Source organism: Calidris pugnax, unplaced genomic scaffold, assembly GCF_001431845.1.
Source record: "Calidris pugnax isolate Ruff unplaced genomic scaffold, ASM143184v1 scaffold219, whole genome shotgun sequence".
NCBI lineage: Eukaryota > Metazoa > Chordata > Aves > Charadriiformes > Scolopacidae > Calidris > Calidris pugnax.
This window is the reverse complement of record NW_015094507.1, coordinates 11,285,887-11,308,274: the sequence shown is the minus strand read 5'-3', so window position 1 is coordinate 11,308,274 and position 22,388 is coordinate 11,285,887.

The window sequence follows — 22,388 nt, the reverse complement described above, 5'->3', positions numbered from 1 at the left end:
ACAGTTTCTCACCCAATGAGGAGTACACTTATCCAAGCTACAAGCAGCTAGTTTCTCCAGAAAAATGCTGTGGGAAAAAGGTTACATTACAGCAGGCTAATTCTTAGGGATCAATGATCAATGGGCTTAATGGTCCCCAAGAGCAGTTTGCGTTAAATAGGTGCTCGTTAACAGGGAAAAAAATGCACGTCTTTTTTGTATTCTTAAAGCTATGGCCTGCGTTAGACTTCAATCTCCTGCATAATACAGTACACAGCTGTTACAATTAAAGATATGAAATATTCATTTAAGTCCTCATGTCAATAAATCTTTTCTTTCAGTCACCAAAATTTCCTTGCTTACAACAGGTATTGAGAAACAAACAAACAAAAAAGGTAATTTCCCCTGTTCACTATTCCAAGCTAGGAGCAGAGAGCAGTGAATAAACTCGGTCTTGACCAAGCTTTAAGTAAATAAACTGGTTTTACCTAAGTCTGCTTTCAAGAAAAATCATGCTTATAATCATGCTTTTGTTTGTTTGTTTGTTTTAGTTTCTGTTTTATTTGTCAAAGTGTCCTCTGTCCAGCAACCATCCAGATTCTCTACTCTAATACCCCTAGAGAAACTCCTACACTTTGAAGAATGACTTAAATCACTTGGAAAATAGAGATGACTTTGACACATAATTTGATATATAGCGATTTATCCACCTCTAAATTCTTTGCCATACTCTAAAAATTTCTGTTTAAAGTCTCAAACATTCTACATTAAATCTGTAGGGCTCCTATAAAGGCTTTGTCTGTACATATAATCTATAAAACATTAAAGTTTTCTATCTAAACTTTTACATTTTAAACATGTACTTATAAGACTGATTTTAACACACTGTAATTTGCCTTTCATTTTGAACCACAAATTGAACCTTTTGTATTACTGTTCCATATCCGAACATGACGTTCTGTGGGCCTCTATTAGTTTTGATGGGTTACCATGGAAACAGGAGTGAGAGAAAGAGAAGGCGAATACGTTGTATGCTTAACCACGGTGACTTACATCCTTTTCCACATTGCTGTGAAAGAAATCAGTGACTGAATGTAGAGACAAAACACTTATATTTAGAGATAGGCCATAGTAAAAAGTATATTTTTGGCAAGATGGAAGGTATTCATGATTTATGCTGGATTTGCATTAAAGGCTTCTGTTTATACTAAGAGCACGAATGTTACTGACAATAGGAGTTTGCACTGTCTGCAATCTTAATCAACGTACCTATCCAGCCCAAATGGGGCAAAAGAGTGAGAGGTAAACCTACCAAATCATGCTTCATGGCAAGACATCAGAAAACAACTGCCGGTTCTGAACAGAACTAAAAATTTATCTCATGGAGCCTATCAAAATGCACTCAGCTTACAGTGACATTTTGCCCTGGTCAACATGGGTTAAAATTAAAACAATGAAAAAAGGATGAGTATAAGGTGTAAGTTTATAAGGCTATTCAACAGGTAACTGTGGGGAAAAAAAATCAATAATAAAAAAGAAGAGGTTTGTGGATTCTAAATGCAGTTTTCAAAATAAAAATTACGGGTTTTTTTAGTTTTTTAGTGTAACTAGTTAAAAAATCTCCCTGATTTTTTAAATGACAAATAAGCAGAAATTTGACAGTGATATTATGTATTACTTCCTATTACTTGCACTGGAGAAATTAGGTGATAACTTATGAAGTATTCCATGTGGGGAAAATGAAACACTTAAGTAAGTGAATCTTCTAACCACTTACATATGTTATATATTTACACAGTATTTTTGAGATATATACCCTGCCTTTATCTTGAACTGACTGTACATATATATTGTGAAAAAAAGAAGCTACTTTATAACACAGTTGTATATATTTGCTCAGACTTAGTGGGACCTTTTGGTCAGCTGGTGTACAGCAAAGACTGAGATTATATCCATTCACGATAAACTTTGCAAGTAGACCTACAGATACATTTTCACTTTTTTGTTTGATTTTTTTCCCCTAGATAAGCAGGAATTCACATCACACATTAAAACATGTAGGAGTTTTCTATCTCCTGTACTGGTTATTATAAAAATCATTTAACACAAATGATGGGTCTGTGTCATTTCAAGACTGCCGGTTGTCTGGTGTTCAGTTTAGGAGGACAAATGAATGTGGTATTGAGAGAACAATTTAATAAAATCATTTTTTAAAAATTCAACACTGATGATGAAGGAGTAGTCTGACATATTAAAAGGACTTTGTTAGTAGCATTGTTTCTTTCTTACTCTTTGTTTTAATCTGGGGAAGGCCCAGTTTAAGAACATCCACTGGAGAACATTAAGAATATTCACTGACCCAGCTGGAGAATGTTCACTGCTTACAGGTATCAGTGTGGATAAAATGTACCAAATTATCAAGCTACTCAGGGTATCAATTGTCAAGCTAGGCAGGGCATCATTTATCTAAACCACAGAGTACTTCAGTGTTAGGTGATTAAACAACAGAATAGTAAATGAAAAACTCTAGGAATTTATTGGTACAATCCTACTGTGATTAGCAGCTTGAGCAATTAAGCCACAACTCTGCTGCCAGTGGTGGAGGAACTGTCCTGAAAACATCTATATCACTGAAGGAATCAGAACTTGTCCACTGCTGGAATGTATTCCACTCTATTTACGCTGATCAGACACAACAGAATGTTCATGGTTCATGGTATCCTAAAATATGTGTCTAAGGGGAGACGAAGGACACTCTGGAAGTTTCTATTTCCTTCTAGTAAGTATACTGGAAAGCCAAAATCATTTCCTTTGACTTGGATAACTAACTTTTACGTATCTAATATTTGGTCAGAGATATCCCAAAGAACTTTAGAATTTACTGAGTTAGAATATATTTTACACACCTGAAAATGGAGCTCTGAAATGTAAGTAGGTTACTAATATCCATGCTTTAATTTGGGAACAGAGTGAACATTGAATCCAGATCTGAGTGTCACTTCAATCCTTTCCCTGATTACTCTAACTGCTTCTCTATGTATTATACATAAATACAGTAAAAAAAAGTTTGTGCAGATCCCCATATCTTTTGAAAAAATGGACAGCTGGTACCTATCCTAAAGGTGTACATTTGAAACCTGTGTAGAAAAGTAGCCCTTTTCACTTGGTTTAATCCATGTCCAAATTGCAGGAAAACTTTTATCAAGATTAGGGAATGTGAAGTCATGTGACAGGTCATCTGTGAAGGCAAAGGACTGATGCATAAACAGATTCTTCAATATTTTGTCCAAATAGAGGCACAACACCCACCATTGATTACTAGCCTTGACTTTAAGGAAAAAGTGAAGCATGAACTCTCCTACCATACAACTGCCAGGTCAAAGATACTTTCACTTAAATTAAAACTGCTCTTAGTTGCTCAAGCGTGTTTTTCCTTTGTACTATGGCTTATTCTTTTCCTGCTGCCTTAAATATTTTAGCATTCCCTTTGTCAAGAGAACTTAAAAATTCAAAGGCTGCTTTAGGCAACCCAAATAAAGTCAACACCATAATTATTGAATTACAATTGCAAGAGTCACAAAAGTTGCTGCCTTTAAGTGAAAACTAACAAAAGCCCAGTGCATAAACAGCAATGACACCATCTTGTGTTAAGGCATTGTGCGGACTGGGATCTCTCTGGGGCCTGGCAGCCCAGGGTAGTGGGCAGGCAGGACCTGTCTCACCACCCCAGCCAGGATGGGGCATCCTGGGGTGCACTGGGAGAAGCCCTACCCCTAAGCATCAGGCCTCCTCTAGGGATGGACCAATGCTGGTCCGGGATGTGTGTGGGACTTGTGGCTGGACAGGGCAGGGCCACGGGGAGCTGGAGGCTGGCCCTGCTATGGAATCGCTTGCACAAAGACAGTGACAATTGGCCCTGAGGGGTTGAAATGCAGTCCTGGGCTGTGGGCAAGGTAAGGGGAGCCCCATAAGAGGCTAAGCAAGGGAAGGAATTGGGAAGGCCTCTTATTGCCTTCAGGTCCCTGACATCTTGTACTTCATGGAGATCTGCAAGAGAACCAAGAAATCACTGAAGTTTCTAGCAACTCCACTCTAGAAGGATGCAGCTGGACAGAGAGTATAGAGATGACAAGATGACAATGGGAACCTTTTATTTAAAAAAGGAAAAAAAAAAACAACAAGCAGGAAAAGACTTGGGAAAAGCGGGAAAAGCAGAAAAAGGTTTGGGGTTTTTTAAATGCAAAGCATACTTTATAAACAGAGCTTCATCTTTAGTCTCAAAATTGACTTTGTGAAAACAATCTGTTGCTTGGGCCCGTTATTTGTTTATAATCAAATATGTCAACAGGGAGGTCTTACAAGGAGAAATTAATTTTAAGTAGACAGAAACAATACAGATCTGGGAGACTGCACTGCATAATTTTCTGTCCTGAACATAATCAATACAATAGTTAACTAAAAGTTCCAGTTTGAAGTCCACTGGTTTTGGTGTTTTGCCTTCAGTTACATTTATGCAACCTGACTGAAAGTAATGGAGTTGCACAAGTGAATCTGAAGGCAATACTTGACCTGGAAAAATCTTTATTATTGGTGATCTATTAGTCAGATAGAAGACAAATAAGCTTCCAAATCCCAGACCTAATTTAAAGGGCTGGCAGTCAGAAAAACTGAATGATTGTGATTGAGAAATTGGGGGGGAGCTATTGAATGTGACAATACTATTTTTGTTGAGTTTTCAGAATAGCCTTGCACTTTAAGAATTAATCACATCCTGCTGCTTATTCCCTACTTGAAGGCAGAATGCTCCATTTTGATATTACAATTGGTTGCCATAGAAATGATAATAAGGTCAAAAAAAAAAAGGATTATGATTTCAGGTGAGGCGTAAGCTGCAGGAACACTTGACAAACAAAGAGCTTTCTTCCTTAGAAGTATCAGTCACAACAGATATAAAGAACAGAAATATTATAAATATTTTTACATACACACACATATAAATGAAGTTAAATAGGGTATTATTATTTGCAAGATCCTAACTATACAAAACCAAATTATAGATTAGGTCTTGAAAGTTAGCACACACACAAAAACAACCAATCAACAAAACCACAAACACTCCCCCCAAACAAATAAACAAACTCAAATTAAAAAAAAAAATCGAATACCCAAATCCCTAAATATCTGTTTATCAGACGAGACCTACAGGTTTTATTTTCCTTCTGTTCTTCATGTATTTTACTTAAAAATAAGAACATGTAGCTAAGATTTTTCACATAATTAGATATAACATTTCCAGGCTTTTATGTTACAAAGGAAAGAATCTGGAGCATATCAAAACTATTTATACGATGAAGGAAAAAAAAAAAGCCATAATTATAAAAAGCGCTTTTAACTACTGCTGTAGTTACACCATTGATTCTTATTTAGGTGCCCCACCATGACAACGCAACTAGCTTATGGCTGCAGTTATTTGGTCTCTCAGGATCTGATTGCAAGCTGCCTTAATTTTTCTTGACTTCTCTAATCAGTCTAGACCACTTTCCCTATCTACAGGTATATATCTAGTAATACAAGAAAGGAGAGGAGAAGGACACCCTGGAAAAAAAAGTGGGTGTTACACTACTGCTAGAAAAACTGCTCTAACCCACAACCAGTTTCTGAGGATACTTTTGGAAATAAATTGTACAGTTTAAGGCTATTAGAATTTTTCTTATAGCAAACACATTCCTTTTTCTAGTGCAGACACAAATTTACTTAGGCATCTGTGCAGCAGGTCTGGCCCTTGAGTCATATTGCAAATTACCAAATTAATATCACTATATATGTTCAGTAGGTACAATAGTGTGATGGAAGAATGTTTAAATAGTTTCCCTCTGTGAGTGGAGGCTATACTGTTGCAATGAGTGGACACTAAGTTCCCTTAAATTACAAAAACAAAGTACAAATGCTGCCAGTGTCACTTTTAAACACTTTCATTCTATGATCTCACACTACAACCAAAGAAAACTGGAATAGATAATAAACTCCAAACTGAAAATGTTACATATATTAACAGTTACAAATAAAAAAAAATAAGTAACCCTATTTAAAATAGCATGAGATAATATCCCCCCACTTAATTACATAAACAATTAGAATAATGAGTTAATGAGTTGGCTAAGAAATGACAATAAAATACAAAGTTTCTTTGAAAACAAGCATAAGGCAATGATCTCCTGAAAAAAACTTCTGGTTTGCACTTCTTAAGAGTTATACCCTCACTTTTCTAATCTGTTACTGAGATTCTTTGAGAGCTGGAAGAAAGAAAGAAGACACGAGTGTTCCTTTTTTCTGTTAAGAATGTTTGGATTTTATCTATTTTTTTAATTAGTTCTTCTTCTTGAAAGGGAGTGCCCTTTTGGGGCACAAGGTCAGAAAAAGAAAGCTGCAGAAAATCTGTGGAAAATGGACAGAACCGTGTTCCTTCTGAAATGCTACAGAACATCCTCATCCAGAAAAGAAGCTGGAATTTTCCTTTCCTTCTTTTCATTTCCTAAATGAGCTCTCACTGTTTTAATTGAATGCTTGCAGAGTTCATGCAGTGCCTGGTAGGAAAACTGATGCTGCAACAAAGATGCACCTAAAAGGGGTGTTCGTGGGCTTCTCATTTAAGGTTTGCTATCACGGCACCAGTGAAGTATGACTCAGATTTTGCTAATGAAGACACTAATGCATTCAGTATGAGAATAAACATGAGTTAGAGATCTGTGTGCAGTTGCAGGGCTATGATCTTATTGAGATTGTGGAGACATGATGGGATGGCTCCCATGACAGGAGTGCTGCAACGGAGGAATACAGGCTCTTTAGGAAAGACAGGATGGAAAGAAGAGGAGGGGGAGTTACCCTTTAAGTGAGAGAGCAGCTGAAGTGCACGGAGCTCTAGCTGGGGATGAGGAGACAACTGTGAGCTTATGGTTTAACATTAAAGAGTCTTTACCTAGACTAATGAAGAGGTTTTCCATAAGTGAAGGTGACCCCTCAAGTCCTCCAAATTGGGTACATACTCCCATCTCCAATATCCACGATAATAATACTCATTGTTGATAGGTTTTGGCACACATTTCTTTCAATTACTTATTCTGCTCAGTGCTCTGACAATTCTTATTTCACCTTTTTATTATCCTTCTTGAAATAAACTCCCTTTATTTGACTATTATAATGATTTCTTCCCTGGGCTACTAACATTTTCTTTGTAGTTTCCTAAGATGACAATGACAAGCATCAGCAAAGTATATTTGTGATGCTTCCATTTTTCACTCCTATTTTCACACTCTCATTAGAGGCTAATACTGAAAGTTGTGTCACTGCTGTATTCACTTATTTATTTTCCAAATCTATCACTTGTGGATTTGTTATGCAGTAGTCATATTTTCACTAATAATTTTGCAGTTGATATCAGAAAGTTGAACATGTCAAAGAAGGCATTCATTATAAGGGGAAAAAAACCCAATTGTTCTCCGAGTTACTGAATAACAAACTACACTGTGTAAAAATGTCTCATTATCAGCTGTCAGAATCAGGACTGGTGATTAGCTCTATAAATTCACAAAAACTTAAATGCTGTTGATGGATATAGGTTATTACATGAGTATGATAGCCAGACAGTATCCTCAAACAGCGTATTAGATGTGTAGGATATGCTCTGACATCATTTAATGGTGGAGCTTTCCTCCAGTGAGTAAATCAGTATAAATAAGGCAAAGAGCTTCACTCTTAAGATTATTTTTTTTTTTTCCTTTTTTAAAGTGGCATGCATGAAGTGTATTTACTAATGAAGTGTAAACTGATGTTAGATGGATAAGGAGCACCACTGGAGACCTAAATAATATTTCAGGACAGTTAATTTTTCTAATCTGTGAAAGTTGCAACTCAGTTCCAGATCTGACTCTCTTGCCTGCAAGAAAAAATATTCTATTTCACCCATGATCACAGGAAACATCTCCAAAAACCATGTGAAGCAAACCTGGATTTTGCTAAACCTGCATTAGATTTTATGAATAGTTTATTTCTTCTTTTCCAGTATTATGGCACTAGTATTCATACTTCATTGTCCAACATGATAAAATGAGTACAAGACCTGAGATGAGTGAGATTTATTAAATTTTGTACAGATGCACTGTCTGCTCTGTAGATACGAGTTGAAACTGAAGAGGCAGAACAGATATTTTTATTTTCAGTTTATAAAGAATAATAGACTCAGAGAATCATAGGATTACTTAGGTCTGACAGGACCTTTAGATCACCAAGTCCAACTGTTAAACAAGCACTGCCAAGTCCACCACTAAACCATATCCCCCAGAGCCACATATACCCATCTTTTAAAAACCTCCAGGGATGGTGACTCAATCATATACCTGGGAAGCCTCTTCCAATATTTGAGAACCCTTCCTGTGAAGAAATTTTTCCCGATATCCAACCCTGATGTCTTTTTGGCCACCTGGGAACACTGCTGGCTCATATTCAACTGGGTCTGCCCACCCAGCTCCTTTTCCACCAGGCAGCTTTCCAGCCATTCTTAGAAACATAGAATCTTCCTCAAGCCCGTAGCATTGCATGGGATTGTTGTAACCCAAGTATAGGACCCAGCACTTAGCTTTGTTGAACCTCATACCAATCCAGTGTAGATCCCTCTGTTGTGCCTTTCTACCCTCATGGAGATCAACACTTATTCCCAATCTCTGCAAATTTACTGAGGGTGCACTCAATCCCATCACCTAGATCATTGATAAAGATATTCAACAGAACTAGTCCCAATACTGAGCTCTGGAGAACACCACTTGTGACTGGCTACCAAGTGGATTTAACTCCATTCACCACAATTTTTTGGGCCTGGACATCCAGACAGTTTCTCACCCAATGAGGAGTACACTTATCCAAGCTACAAGCAGCTAGTTTCTCCAGAAAAATGCTGTGGGAAAAAGGTTACATTACAGCAGGCTAATTCTTAGGGATCAATGATCAATGGGCTTAATGGTCCCCAAGAGCAGTTTGCGTTAAATAGGTGCTCGTTAACAGGGAAAAAAATGCACGTCTTTTTTGTATTCTTAAAGCTATGGCCTGCGTTAGACTTCAATCTCCTGCATAATACAGTACACAGCTGTTACAATTAAAGATATGAAATATTCATTTAAGTCCTCATGTCAATAAATCTTTTCTTTCAGTCACCAAAATTTCCTTGCTTACAACAGGTATTGAGAAACAAACAAACAAAAAAGGTAATTTCCCCTGTTCACTATTCCAAGCTAGGAGCAGAGAGCAGTGAATAAACTCGGTCTTGACCAAGCTTTAAGTAAATAAACTGGTTTTACCTAAGTCTGCTTTCAAGAAAAATCATGCTTATAATCATGCTTTTGTTTGTTTGTTTGTTTTAGTTTCTGTTTTATTTGTCAAAGTGTCCTCTGTCCAGCAACCATCCAGATTCTCTACTCTAATACCCCTAGAGAAACTCCTACACTTTGAAGAATGACTTAAATCACTTGGAAAATAGAGATGACTTTGACACATAATTTGATATATAGCGATTTATCCACCTCTAAATTCTTTGCCATACTCTAAAAATTTCTGTTTAAAGTCTCAAACATTCTACATTAAATCTGTAGGGCTCCTATAAAGGCTTTGTCTGTACATATAATCTATAAAACATTAAAGTTTTCTATCTAAACTTTTACATTTTAAACATGTACTTATAAGACTGATTTTAACACACTGTAATTTGCCTTTCATTTTGAACCACAAATTGAACCTTTTGTATTACTGTTCCATATCCGAACATGACGTTCTGTGGGCCTCTATTAGTTTTGATGGGTTACCATGGAAACAGGAGTGAGAGAAAGAGAAGGCGAATACGTTGTATGCTTAACCACGGTGACTTACATCCTTTTCCACATTGCTGTGAAAGAAATCAGTGACTGAATGTAGAGACAAAACACTTATATTTAGAGATAGGCCATAGTAAAAAGTATATTTTTGGCAAGATGGAAGGTATTCATGATTTATGCTGGATTTGCATTAAAGGCTTCTGTTTATACTAAGAGCACGAATGTTACTGACAATAGGAGTTTGCACTGTCTGCAATCTTAATCAACGTACCTATCCAGCCCAAATGGGGCAAAAGAGTGAGAGGTAAACCTACCAAATCATGCTTCATGGCAAGACATCAGAAAACAACTGCCGGTTCTGAACAGAACTAAAAATTTATCTCATGGAGCCTATCAAAATGCACTCAGCTTACAGTGACATTTTGCCCTGGTCAACATGGGTTAAAATTAAAACAATGAAAAAAGGATGAGTATAAGGTGTAAGTTTATAAGGCTATTCAACAGGTAACTGTGGGGAAAAAAAATCAATAATAAAAAAGAAGAGGTTTGTGGATTCTAAATGCAGTTTTCAAAATAAAAATTACGGGTTTTTTTAGTTTTTTAGTGTAACTAGTTAAAAAATCTCCCTGATTTTTTAAATGACAAATAAGCAGAAATTTGACAGTGATATTATGTATTACTTCCTATTACTTGCACTGGAGAAATTAGGTGATAACTTATGAAGTATTCCATGTGGGGAAAATGAAACACTTAAGTAAGTGAATCTTCTAACCACTTACATATGTTATATATTTACACAGTATTTTTGAGATATATACCCTGCCTTTATCTTGAACTGACTGTACATATATATTGTGAAAAAAAGAAGCTACTTTATAACACAGTTGTATATATTTGCTCAGACTTAGTGGGACCTTTTGGTCAGCTGGTGTACAGCAAAGACTGAGATTATATCCATTCACGATAAACTTTGCAAGTAGACCTACAGATACATTTTCACTTTTTTGTTTGATTTTTTTCCCCTAGATAAGCAGGAATTCAGTATTTCTGTTGAAAGAAAAAAAAAAAAAAGAAAACCAAACAAATCATCTGTAGCATTAACAGCTCTTCCATTTAAGTTTAACATACTAACATGCCCTTAGAAATACCCCCACACAAATTGAAGGTTCCGATTCTCTCCTTCTGCTATTGGATTGAACTTCTGTTCAAGATCCAGTGAAAACTGCAGTGCTCAGTTGCTGTATGTAGTGACTTGCCTACAACCAGAAATATATATGGCTATGATCTATGGAGTGAAAACAACCGCTCGGTAAACGGCATTTAAATCCTGTGTGTGTGAAAATTTAACAGAGGAGCTGAGTTTTTTGGCTTTCGCCTTGACTTGGCTTCCATCTTCACTGAGCTACTCTGGCACTAGGAATTCAGATGTTCCAAGAAAACCCAGCTCAGTGGCTTCCTCATTCTTCCTTGACTCATATGGAAGGAAACAGAAATAAACTGTAGAGGTAAACAATACCGAGAGAGCAAATAAATATTTTTTTCTGATGGAAGTGCTACACTTTCATGCCCTTCATCATATGATCTGACAACAGAAGGATGTAAGGTTCATGCCTCCAACATGAGAACCATGTCCCTTTCATATGTACAACACGGGTGGGAAAGGAATCTCTTATCTTAAAAACTGAATGTTTAAAATGAAGTTAAGTGCTTAAAATTCCATTTTCCTTAGATGGAGTCCCATATCATGCGGTGACTTTCGCAGATTTGTTTCTGATGTCTTAAACACTCAGTTTTGTTTTGGGACTGAAACCTCCTGAGAAACTCTGGATTCCTTCAGAAAGTAAAGCAGGCACTGCAATCTGCGTGAAATATCTAGGTCTTGTTATGTGCGTGCATATGTGTTTATAAGTTACAGGTTTGGTTGGAGATCTCCAATATAATTAAGTTTTACTATTCTTAATCAAGTCTTGAGTGATGGAGCTTCACCAAATCAAATAAGCCCTGGCTCCATTAAGATCACCACTAAAACTTTCACTGTCCTTAACAGTCAGAACTGTTTATACGTAAGTATAAAAACACATCTTCAAAGTGTATATCAGAGACAGCTTGTCAGTCAATTATATGCAATGTTTAATTACTTTTAAATTACCATGCTAGCAGGATAAATTTAAATATTCATGCTGAGAGTGTGGGTTGATATTTGCAGTAAAAAAAAGAAAAAAGGAAAGTAAATAATCTCTATTTATCCGAGTTATAATTCTGTGGGGCAAAGTGTGCTACACTAAGTATGAACAAGCTTCAGTGGAACAGAAGATAAACTAAGATACTAAAGAAGTACCCTCTAAAAAAAAAGAAATTGACTTTTCCAGCACATATTAAAGTGACAAGAACCTTGAAGTTATATTTAATAATAAAAGTAGTCTGCATATTCCCATTGGTTATTTGCATTATCTATCAATGCTTTCACATAAGGAGTATCCATCAGTAAGAAAACTTTTAATTTAAAACGATGCAAAGTGATCCCAGTGCAAACACAGACATGGAAAAAATGATTAAGCTATTGAAAACTGTCCAAGTACTGAATTTTAAGATGACAAAGTATATAAAAAATCATGCAACAATGGCAGTCATGCAAGATTGAATCTAGTGCCAATACATTTATTGTTATTATCTTCAGCTTTCACATAAAGACAAAAGTCTTACAATTCTCAGTTACTTAGGAAAATCACTTTGATATTCAAATACACTTTTTGAGAAGTTTTTTTTCTCCATTTGTAAGGCAAAAATTTTTCCCAAATCATATGAATCACTCTAACATCCCTGAGCTGATGTCAATTTCCATTAGCAAGGATTAGTACAGAAACGTTCAGCACATTTTGAGATTGTACAAGGGCTGTATTGCCTTCACCATACTGATTGGGGGACAATACTATTCTGATTAAATGGTATTTCCCTGTAGAAATTTCTTGCAGAGTTTTAGTGTTCTGAAGCACTGAAATGAAATATTCCCAAATAAAAATAATACTTTCAAAAAGGTTTTTAATTAAGAATCTTATAATTTCCTAAAATTCATGCTACATTACATAAGTTCTCTTTACACTATTCTGAAAAATACTTGAGAATTTTCAAGGAAAGAAAGTTCCATACATAGGTATCATCTATCCCATGCAATTTGACATTTGTGCGGACAGGCATAGGAGCTATTCCATTTTTGCAATGATACTATGGTACTGCATGCACTAACGATCTCCCATCTCTTTGTCAATACCATAAAAATCATTCTCAGATGCAACATGAGAATGCAAAGTCAGATCAGGCAATTTGCTCTAAAAAGTGGTCAAATTTAGCTACGTTCAAGTGTGATGTTTTAAATAGATTGGGATGTGCAATGTAGACACTTAAATACTGAATTTCTTCCATTTAGAAGGCATTATTTTAGCTTACATTTATTTTATGTGTTTTATCATTTATTGGCCATGCAGTCAAGGCAGTAGGTAGTTAAATTAAATAAATAGGAAAAAAGTAAAAAAACTACCTCAAATATCTTTTTCAGTAGGGTTACACATTATATATATACACATATATATAAAAATATATATATAAAGTATATATATACTCTATTATATATATAAAAATATATTATATATATATAAAAGATATCTGCATTTTACCCCTTCCTGCTTCCAAGATTTTGTATTTTAAATACTTTAACCTTAGGGCTTGTAAATCCATTAGTAAGAAATGATAAAGAAAAATATTCACGAGTGTGTTTGTATTCTTTAGAGTGGAAGAAGGTACAAATAGTCATATTCTTGTTTTTTCAGAATTTCAAACATCAAAACTTATAAATTGATGCTGATTTTAAAAAATTAACTAGCAAGAAGTGGGCAAAGTCAGGGAACTCTTCTGAAACAGAACTGAAATAACAATTACCTAACTGAAGAAAAATATTTTGGTACAGAATTGTATCTTTTAATGTATTTTTCTTAATATAGATTAATTTTCTAACGTAACGAATGATTTCAAACATACCAAACATACCATATGTTCTTTCCAAGGACATATTCCAAATGTGGCTTCTAAGTCATGTACATCAAGCATAAATGTTGCAATTAAAACTGATATTAACTGTTGGGCTCTGATCTGATTTGTATACTTTTTAGGGTCAAGTGACCTCACTTTTTTTCTCCTTGTCACCTTTTCCAAATCTTCAAAAGTTTAAGAGCTTAGGATTCCACAGTAATACCCTGACTTGCCTCATAGAGTCTGTATGTTCCTTCCCAGCGACGGGATTTATGTGGCAATGATTCCACAATTACAGGTAAAATTAAGATATATTACTGCCTTCCATAGGATGTGTTATCCTAAGGACAATCAAAGGAATCAAAATAGTCTTTACCTGCATTGCATATGTTCATATTCATATGTTTATGCATATGTTTGCTGACAGCGTGCCCCAATGCATAAACATAACCAGTCCAAAACCATGATAATTTCATGAGCAACTTGCTAAGAAATTACCTTTCTGGGCTCAGAAGGGGCTTAAAATTGCCTGAGGAAAATGCCCTCCTTCTCTAATATTACTTTTTCTCTATTCTACACCCACTAATTTCCCTTTGTGGGCACACAGTTTGGTTTTTAAGTGAGTTCTGTCCCTCTAAGTGCAGAGAGACTTACATACATACCATTTCAAGACCTATGAGTATTTGTTCATTAGGAACTTGCAATATATATAACTTCTTTTTCCCAGAAGAAGAATTAAAACATTTTCAGCAACAGAATTCTAAGAAACAATACACGAGAAACATATACACTTTTATGTCCAGGCTTTCCAGCATATAAAGGTAAGTTTTGCTATGAAGAGGAGGCAATTATCCTCAGAAAAAAAATACAGTGATAAACACTTTTTCAAGTATGAAGGAAGGAGTCTGAATGCAATTGAGACAATCATTTCTTCAAAACTGCAATGGATATTTGAAATGTTATTTTTTTTCATTGGTGACCTGAATATTTTCCCCTAAATTATTCATTTGAATCCAGTCTAGGTCAGTGGAAAGTTGCTAAACCAAAAGTTTACGCCTTTTATCTAATGCCTGCTCTCTAAATAGAATTGATGAGCTCCATCTCTTTCCTGCGGGATGGTTCATACTGTGCAAAATCATGCTCTCATCTGATAGAAATCAAGGCCATAATTGGTAACCTAAGCAAAGAATCCAGAACAGATATATCTTTTAAGTGGCACTTTCAGGGAAAATCTCTAAAATCCAAAGGCATAACAATCTTTTACACATGTGTATAGAATTATACAGTCATAGAGTTGTCCAGGCCGGAAGGGACCTCCAAAGGTCATCTAGTCCGACCTCCCCGCAGTCAGCAGGGACACCCCCAACTAGACAGTATAGATACAATATAGATAGCTTCAATCTGTAAGTAAAATATATGTAGGACATAATTGTGCATAAAAGTCTTGAGTGCTGACTCCCACTCAAATTTGCTTACAAATCCCTACTATTTTTAAGACATATTAGGAAATTGCTTTAAAATAAAAAGCTGCAGTATATATTGGATCCAACACTCCCATAAAACTTCATTAATGCTGACAGAAATTTTTCACCTTAATATGTCAACATTCATTAATATTTTAGGTAAGTAGCAAACATTATTGTTGACTAAAGAAAAACAACATTAGGTTGCATTTTCTCCTATACAAATCCTAAGAAAGTAACATTTTTGATAAATGACCCAATATATGCAGTTCATCATTTTATTGTGAAAAAAAAAAATCAGCATTGCAATGTTCAGCTAGGAGTGATTGGGTTATTTGACTTACTGCAAAATACAGAGTAACGCTCCTGCGGTACTGGCAAAAGCTAAGACACAAGTAAAATAAATTTGCAAGGGAGAAAGCAAAAGAGGGATTTTTTTTTGTTTGGTTGGTTTTGTTTTCTTTTTCAAATAGCGATTAGACTGGAAAATTAGCCACTTTGGGATTTTTCAGTCAGTGGTAACAGATGGCTAAGTTAGTGATGAACCACTGAAGGGGCTGGAGAGTTGATTAGGGAGACTGGCTGAAAGCATGTATCATCAAATTGGCAGAATGCCTAGTGAAAGCAGTGACCCATCACTTATAGTAAGTCTTTAAAATATTAAGTGGACAGATATATTTGGGGGAGAAGAAGAGGGAAAGCTTGCCCTGCTAATTTATTTTCAGAAAGTTTTGAGGTAGAAACAATTTCTCAATTCTTGCTCATGTTTACGGCGTATTTTCTCTTCCTACTCCTGTCTTTTTAAAGTGGGCTATAGCTGCATGAAAAGGAGTAAGTTTTATTTCATTAGTCATAGTTTTTAGAAAAATAACAACCAATTTAACCCCCCTCTTTTGAAAAAACAACCTTTTTTTTGTGGTTATAATATAAGCTTATTTTAATCATATGAAAGAAAGGAGATTGGCATTGTTTGTTTTCATTATTGACTTTGGTAGAGAATTTGAAAAAATGTTTGTGGAAAATGTCTTCAATTTTATGTTAAAGTTCTAAAAGTAGACGAAGGAGGTTAATATTCTATTCAAGACCAAATGCAGCCTTTTACCACACGATCTCTAAATTATGAACTGTATTCCTCTTTCTCTGGTACTGGACACTTCAATCATTACTTATATTTGCTATTTTCTACAGCCATTAATTTCCCTTCCAAAAAATTTATTTCATATGAAGATGGTAGAAATTACTATTTTGAAAATAGCAATATTTCTTTCACCTAGAAAACTTATAATTCTAGAGGGAAATGTGGCCAAACCTTTGACTAATGAAACTTCTTATTACTCAGTTTACATCTTGTCTTTGCTCTCTGGGTAACACCAGTGCAAATGATTGTTTATATATAGTCTAAAACTGTTAAATAACAGCAGTAATAGTATGCAGTTCAATTTTGCACCTGTCACTACCTTCCATGTAGGCAAAGCTGGTTCTCTGACAGTGGCTTTCTAATTCCTGCACAGTATTAAGAACATAACAAAAGCTACTAAAACTAAAGAAAAAATAAATATAATTTGAGAAAATGCTCTAGGTGTTTGCTTTAATTTTGGTGTTATTTCCCACAAACCTATGTAGATATTTAGTCATAAAATTTTCCCTCTTAGAACATGTCTGTGTGATAGAAGGTTGTGTCCTGCCCATATACTATATCAACTCAGCTACTGAAATCAACGAGGACTTGTTCTGCCTAGCATTTGTCCTACAGAAAAATAATGTCTTTTTAGATAGGTTAATTAACCTAAGCAAAGTACCACTCCAATGTAGCTATATGTCTCTGTTATTTGAGCTGACTAGTAAGTTCACTGTCAAGACATCCCTTATGTATATGCAGGAGTGCTCACACATGCACTGTCTGTGCTTGATTCAAACTCAAAAGATTTACAAAGCAAAGAAATAATTACCTCCTGGGATCAATATGGCTCTTATATCTTGGACACAGGTAAAATAGACTTTCTGGAGGTTCAATATTATCTCTTTTGACCAGAGTCTGCTGCATAAATGCATTACAGTTCTATATCTCCCAGATCTCCACTTCTGTTTTTCAATCTAACAATGGCTACTTGGTAGGGTGCTTTATATTCTCCTAAAGTTTGTTGCAATTTGATATTCTGCTAGTACTACCCATGTATGAATATGCTATGCTAACATGTATGAATATTACTATGCTAGTAAGCATGGATAGCATCAAAGTAATTTTTTTCCAGATATCACTTTTCCTCTGAATTTCTACAGAGATCTCCATATGCCTAAGTTGGCATAAAACATGTAGAAAAAAAAAAAAACAGCTTTCAGATATGGAAACCTTATGCCTCTAAAATAAATGTTTTTTTAATATAAATTGCTCTGTGATACAGATTGATTTTACACACAGAAATTCTTTAGTCTTTCTTTCCAGTAAATAAGGAAAAGTTCTAGTCTGGAAACTTTCTTTCAGGTGTTCTTGTAAGAAGATACTCACTGGAGCCTGTTGGCATTTTGTTTTTTAACGTCTTAATCAAACCTTCCTTTAACTTTACTAATAGCTATATAAATAACCATGCTGAATAGAAACCCCTAGGACAAGCACCTACAAAAATTATCAGTGTTAAGTGCCCTCAGCTAGTAATGCCTATGCAGACAGACGTGCACTGTCTCAGATCTCAGTAATTTCAGGAATTGGTGTTAAAAAAGCAATAGCTCATACCTACCCCAGCACTCGAAAGTCACATCGTATTTTCTATAATGTAGTCAAAAATATGTTCCCCTTGGTTATTTGTTTGTATAATCAGTGAATTGAGTTTACATGGCCAGGTTTCGGTAGCAGTGAGGCTGCAGGAGTGGCTTCTGTGAGAAGACACCAGAAGCTGTTGCCATGTCAGCCAGACAGTTCCAAACGGCTCCAAGACAGAGCTGCCGCTGGCCAAAGCTGAGCCGATGAGCAACACTGGTAGTTGCTCCGTGATAACATATTTAAGAAAGGATAAAAAATGCTGCACAACAGATGCTGGGAGAGAGGAGATAGAAAAAGCACTGCAGATGCCAAGGTCAGTGAAGAAGGAAGGGAGGGAGGAGGTGCTCCAGATGCTGAAGCAGACATTCCCCTGCAGCCCATGGTGAAGACTCCACATGTGACGGGGAACTTCACCGCCAGGTCGTGTCCCCCTGCAGCCCATGAAGGTCCATGGCAGAGCAGATACCCACTCTGCAGTCTTTTTGCTGAGTGGGTAACCGGTTTTATACAGTAGGACAACAAAGTACTAACAAAAATGCTGAATTTGGGTTGAAAATAGGAAGATTTTTTTGGAAAGATTTAAACATATGAGAAACAAATCTATTTACTAGCTTCATTCGAGGTTCAAAGTTAACCAGAAGAAGAAATTTAATATAAATTAAGAGGACACCAGAAACGACGTGGAACAAGGCAGCTTAGCAAAAAGACATCCAGTTATTTAGCTCATTCCTTCACGGCTTCTGTGTGTCCCTGTATGTTATCCAGCAAAGAGTATATGTGATTAATCTAGATCCTTACAAGTTGAATTAGAACTTACTTAGTACAAATTTAGTATTTCTTTTCCATATAGATTTGCAACGTATTTGTGTTTTGGTTTACAATAATTTCCTGGTTGTTGCAGACCTGAGGCATGAAGCTTTTTAACATTAATGTCTCCCAATTCTGGACATGGCTGGGGACACTATTGCAGCTAGCTAATCTAGTTCATCGTTCTTTCTGTTTAGTGTATTGGCCTAATTATCCCAGGGAGTTCCAGATAGAACTAAACTTTTAGACAAGGACTAGTAACATAACCTGAAAGGACTTGAAAAAAAATTAGCAAATAAACATGATAACTATCATTAATATGACTGTAGTAAGTGTGTGTGTGTGGGTTCATCAGTTAAGAAAAATGTATTTATTATCACAGTCACAACCACAGGAAATCCTATTTTGGATAAAAGTGTATATTTTTTTAAGGCAAAATGGGAATCTTCTATTGTAAATTCCACTGACATTTTCTCCCAGTTTGTTGTGGAGCAGAGCCAACTTCCTGCTCAGTGAAAGAGGCTGTTGCTTATACTTGTTGCTGCAGCAATCAGGGTCAGCTCACTCAGTTGTTTACCCTGGTGGTGGGTTTGCACCTGTGGGGAGGAGTAGGCAGGTCAGGTGACCCAATGACCAATAGGGTATTCCATCCCATCTGCCATGCTCTGTATAAAAGCTGAGGGAGGAAATCTACCTCCTTCTCAATGGTGTGCATGTCTTCAATGGCTGGTGTCTGAGGAGGACCCTCTCGGTTTGTCTACCTTCAATCCTACTCTGTGGGTTCCTGAATCAAGATCCAGAATCTAGTTCCTGTTTGTCACTGAGGCTAGTCTGAAACTTCCCTAGTGCCTGCTGTTGACATCTCCGTGGGAAATTGATAAGGTTTTGTATATACTGTATCTATTTCATTATTTCCTTGTTTATTTTATTATTAATATATCATTAAAATAGTTTATTTTTTTCTGAACTCATCAATCTCTTTTTCTCTTCTTCTTGGAGTAAGACATGGGGAGAGCATCTCTTGTCTTGTCACTGGCCAACTCATTGGCACAAGGCTTGATACATATTTATAGGATCACCATTTTCTCTGGATCTGGTAGATAAGTTGGCAAGAAGATCCACTGGTTGCACTGTTTCCTTACTTCAGAATGCATTGTTGATTTTTCCTTTCTCCTATGCTGCTATTTGCATAAAAATTTAATTATCACTGAAGATGAATTTCATCTGTATTACTTGTGTTTGTTCCAGTAATTTGATGCTTGTGCTTTGTCTGGTACCACATACTTTGAGTTTGATTGTAATTTTCATGTAACTCTGGTGCCAAAATTAATTGTTAGAAATTGGTATGGACATCCAGGTTTTATTTACAAGCATCCATAGGGAGCTAGACATGGAGTCAGAGTCAGCCATCACACTGAGCAGAGGACCCATATAGAGCTAGCCTAAAGTACAGGCATGAGCCTTTCCAGGCAACCAGTAAATGCTAACAGGAGAGCTATAGTCTGCAGGAGAGCTATAGATGCTTTTATCTCCTTTCAGAACCTCTAAGATAACTTTTAAACATGACTGAATAGAAAGTGCCTTTTTTGTAAAACCTTAAGTTATGATCAGAGCATTAGGCTTTGAGTGACTGAGCTTCTGTCAGCCTGGAGGGAACCTTAATCAGGCAGCAATACCTTTGGGTGGGTATAGCCCAGTTTATCCCCAGCTGTGAATCTGTGCCACCATTCAGAGAAGAATTGAAGATCAACTTGTCTTCATCACTGAGCAAAAGAGCTAGACATTCTTTTGTTTTTCCTTTCTAACTATGAGCTTGTCTGCTCTTCTGTAAAAGGAATGCTTTGAAAATATCCTCTTATGGTTATAAAACACAGAGACAGTGCCAGGAGTTTGATGTAGAGTCCGTTCTGTGTATCAGGCTATGAGAATGAAATCACCCGAAAATGACTATTAGGCCATGAAAAAGACCATCCTAATGGAAGATCTGAGGGTTTGGCTGTGGACTTGCCTACCTTTCCATCTTGGGGTGTTTCAGGCAGGAAATAAAACTTAGGCATTAGGGACATACAAGATCAATATAATTTGCCCTGGATTTATGTGATTCATGCAAAGGAATATTTAGGACAGTATTTTTGGTTATAGATACGTAAATATTACTGGTTTAATCATCTTTCCCCCCACTTGAAATTATCCTGAGAAGTACAAAATGCAGCTGAACTGAAAGCTCAATTTTCCTAGTTGCTTCCTTTCTCTGGGTTGAAAATATTTTATTTCATTTTCTGCTTATCTTATCTCCTACTTAGAGACCTATTTCTGGAGATTTTCCCCTTGAACTCCCATTTTTTCTCAGGGAAAGCTCTGTGTAGCTCACTTGAGAGTGAAATTAACAACAACTCCACATTTACAAGACAGGATATCCAGGGTTTGTCTACATTCTTATTTTATTCAGTCATATGTGGGTCCTGCATTTGACCTCTAAATCTGAAAGACAAATCAGTTGTGGAAAGAGAAGAATCAAGTAATATATTTGGAGAGATATTTTTAAAAAGGGTTCACTGTATTATAGATAGCTTGCTGTAAATTTTCAGCAGTTATAACAAGTACTTAAACTTTTCAAGCAAATCATTCAAATTAATTTGCTTTCTGTATAATTATTAATTAGCATGGTTTAAGCACCATTTAGTAATCTTTCATAACCCTTTGTTTTTGAGTAGTGAACCCGAAACAACTCAGTATAGTTCAGGAGATTCACTACAGGGTTGAGGATATTATAATATTGTTGAATCGCGTATCTTTCCACTAGGCATATACTTAATGGAGAAATTACACCCTTTTGGTTTCATTAGTGGGAAATTAATGACTAAGTACTGTTTTCTGACAAAAAAAATGACATGTCTGTCAGAAGGAAAGTTAATGTTTCAATTCCATTCTTTGTTACCAATTGCTTTTCCTCAGTTTAGAGTAGACCTATCAGTGTAAGGCACAGGTCAACTACTAACAAAGAGGAAATATGACTTCAAATTATCCACAATATATTGTTTATTAATAGCAATGCAAAATACCATGTGCCACAGAAACCAGACAGTTTGTTTTGATCATTTGACTTCTAAATTATACAGAACATTGCTAATTTGTATTCAGATATGCAGATACTAGCATATAATTAATTAAACCAATCTAATCAAAGGGTATTGGAAACAGTAAGCATGCTACTGGAAACAAAGTAAAGATTATTTGATTTGTAAATATTTTTTGATACATCATAATGACCAAAATTGTGGGTCTTAGTCTACAAGGTGTTTTTCTTTTTTTTTTATGTAATCAAAGGGAGCATTCAATGAAGAAAATATTTTTTCAGTAGCAATTCAGACTAAGTAAAAGCTTGGGGGCCCAATGGCTAGAAAAATGATATCATCCCTGACTATGTAAATGTCATGGATAATGTGTATGTATAAGCATTATATATATAATATATATAAAACATATACTGTTTTTTTTTTT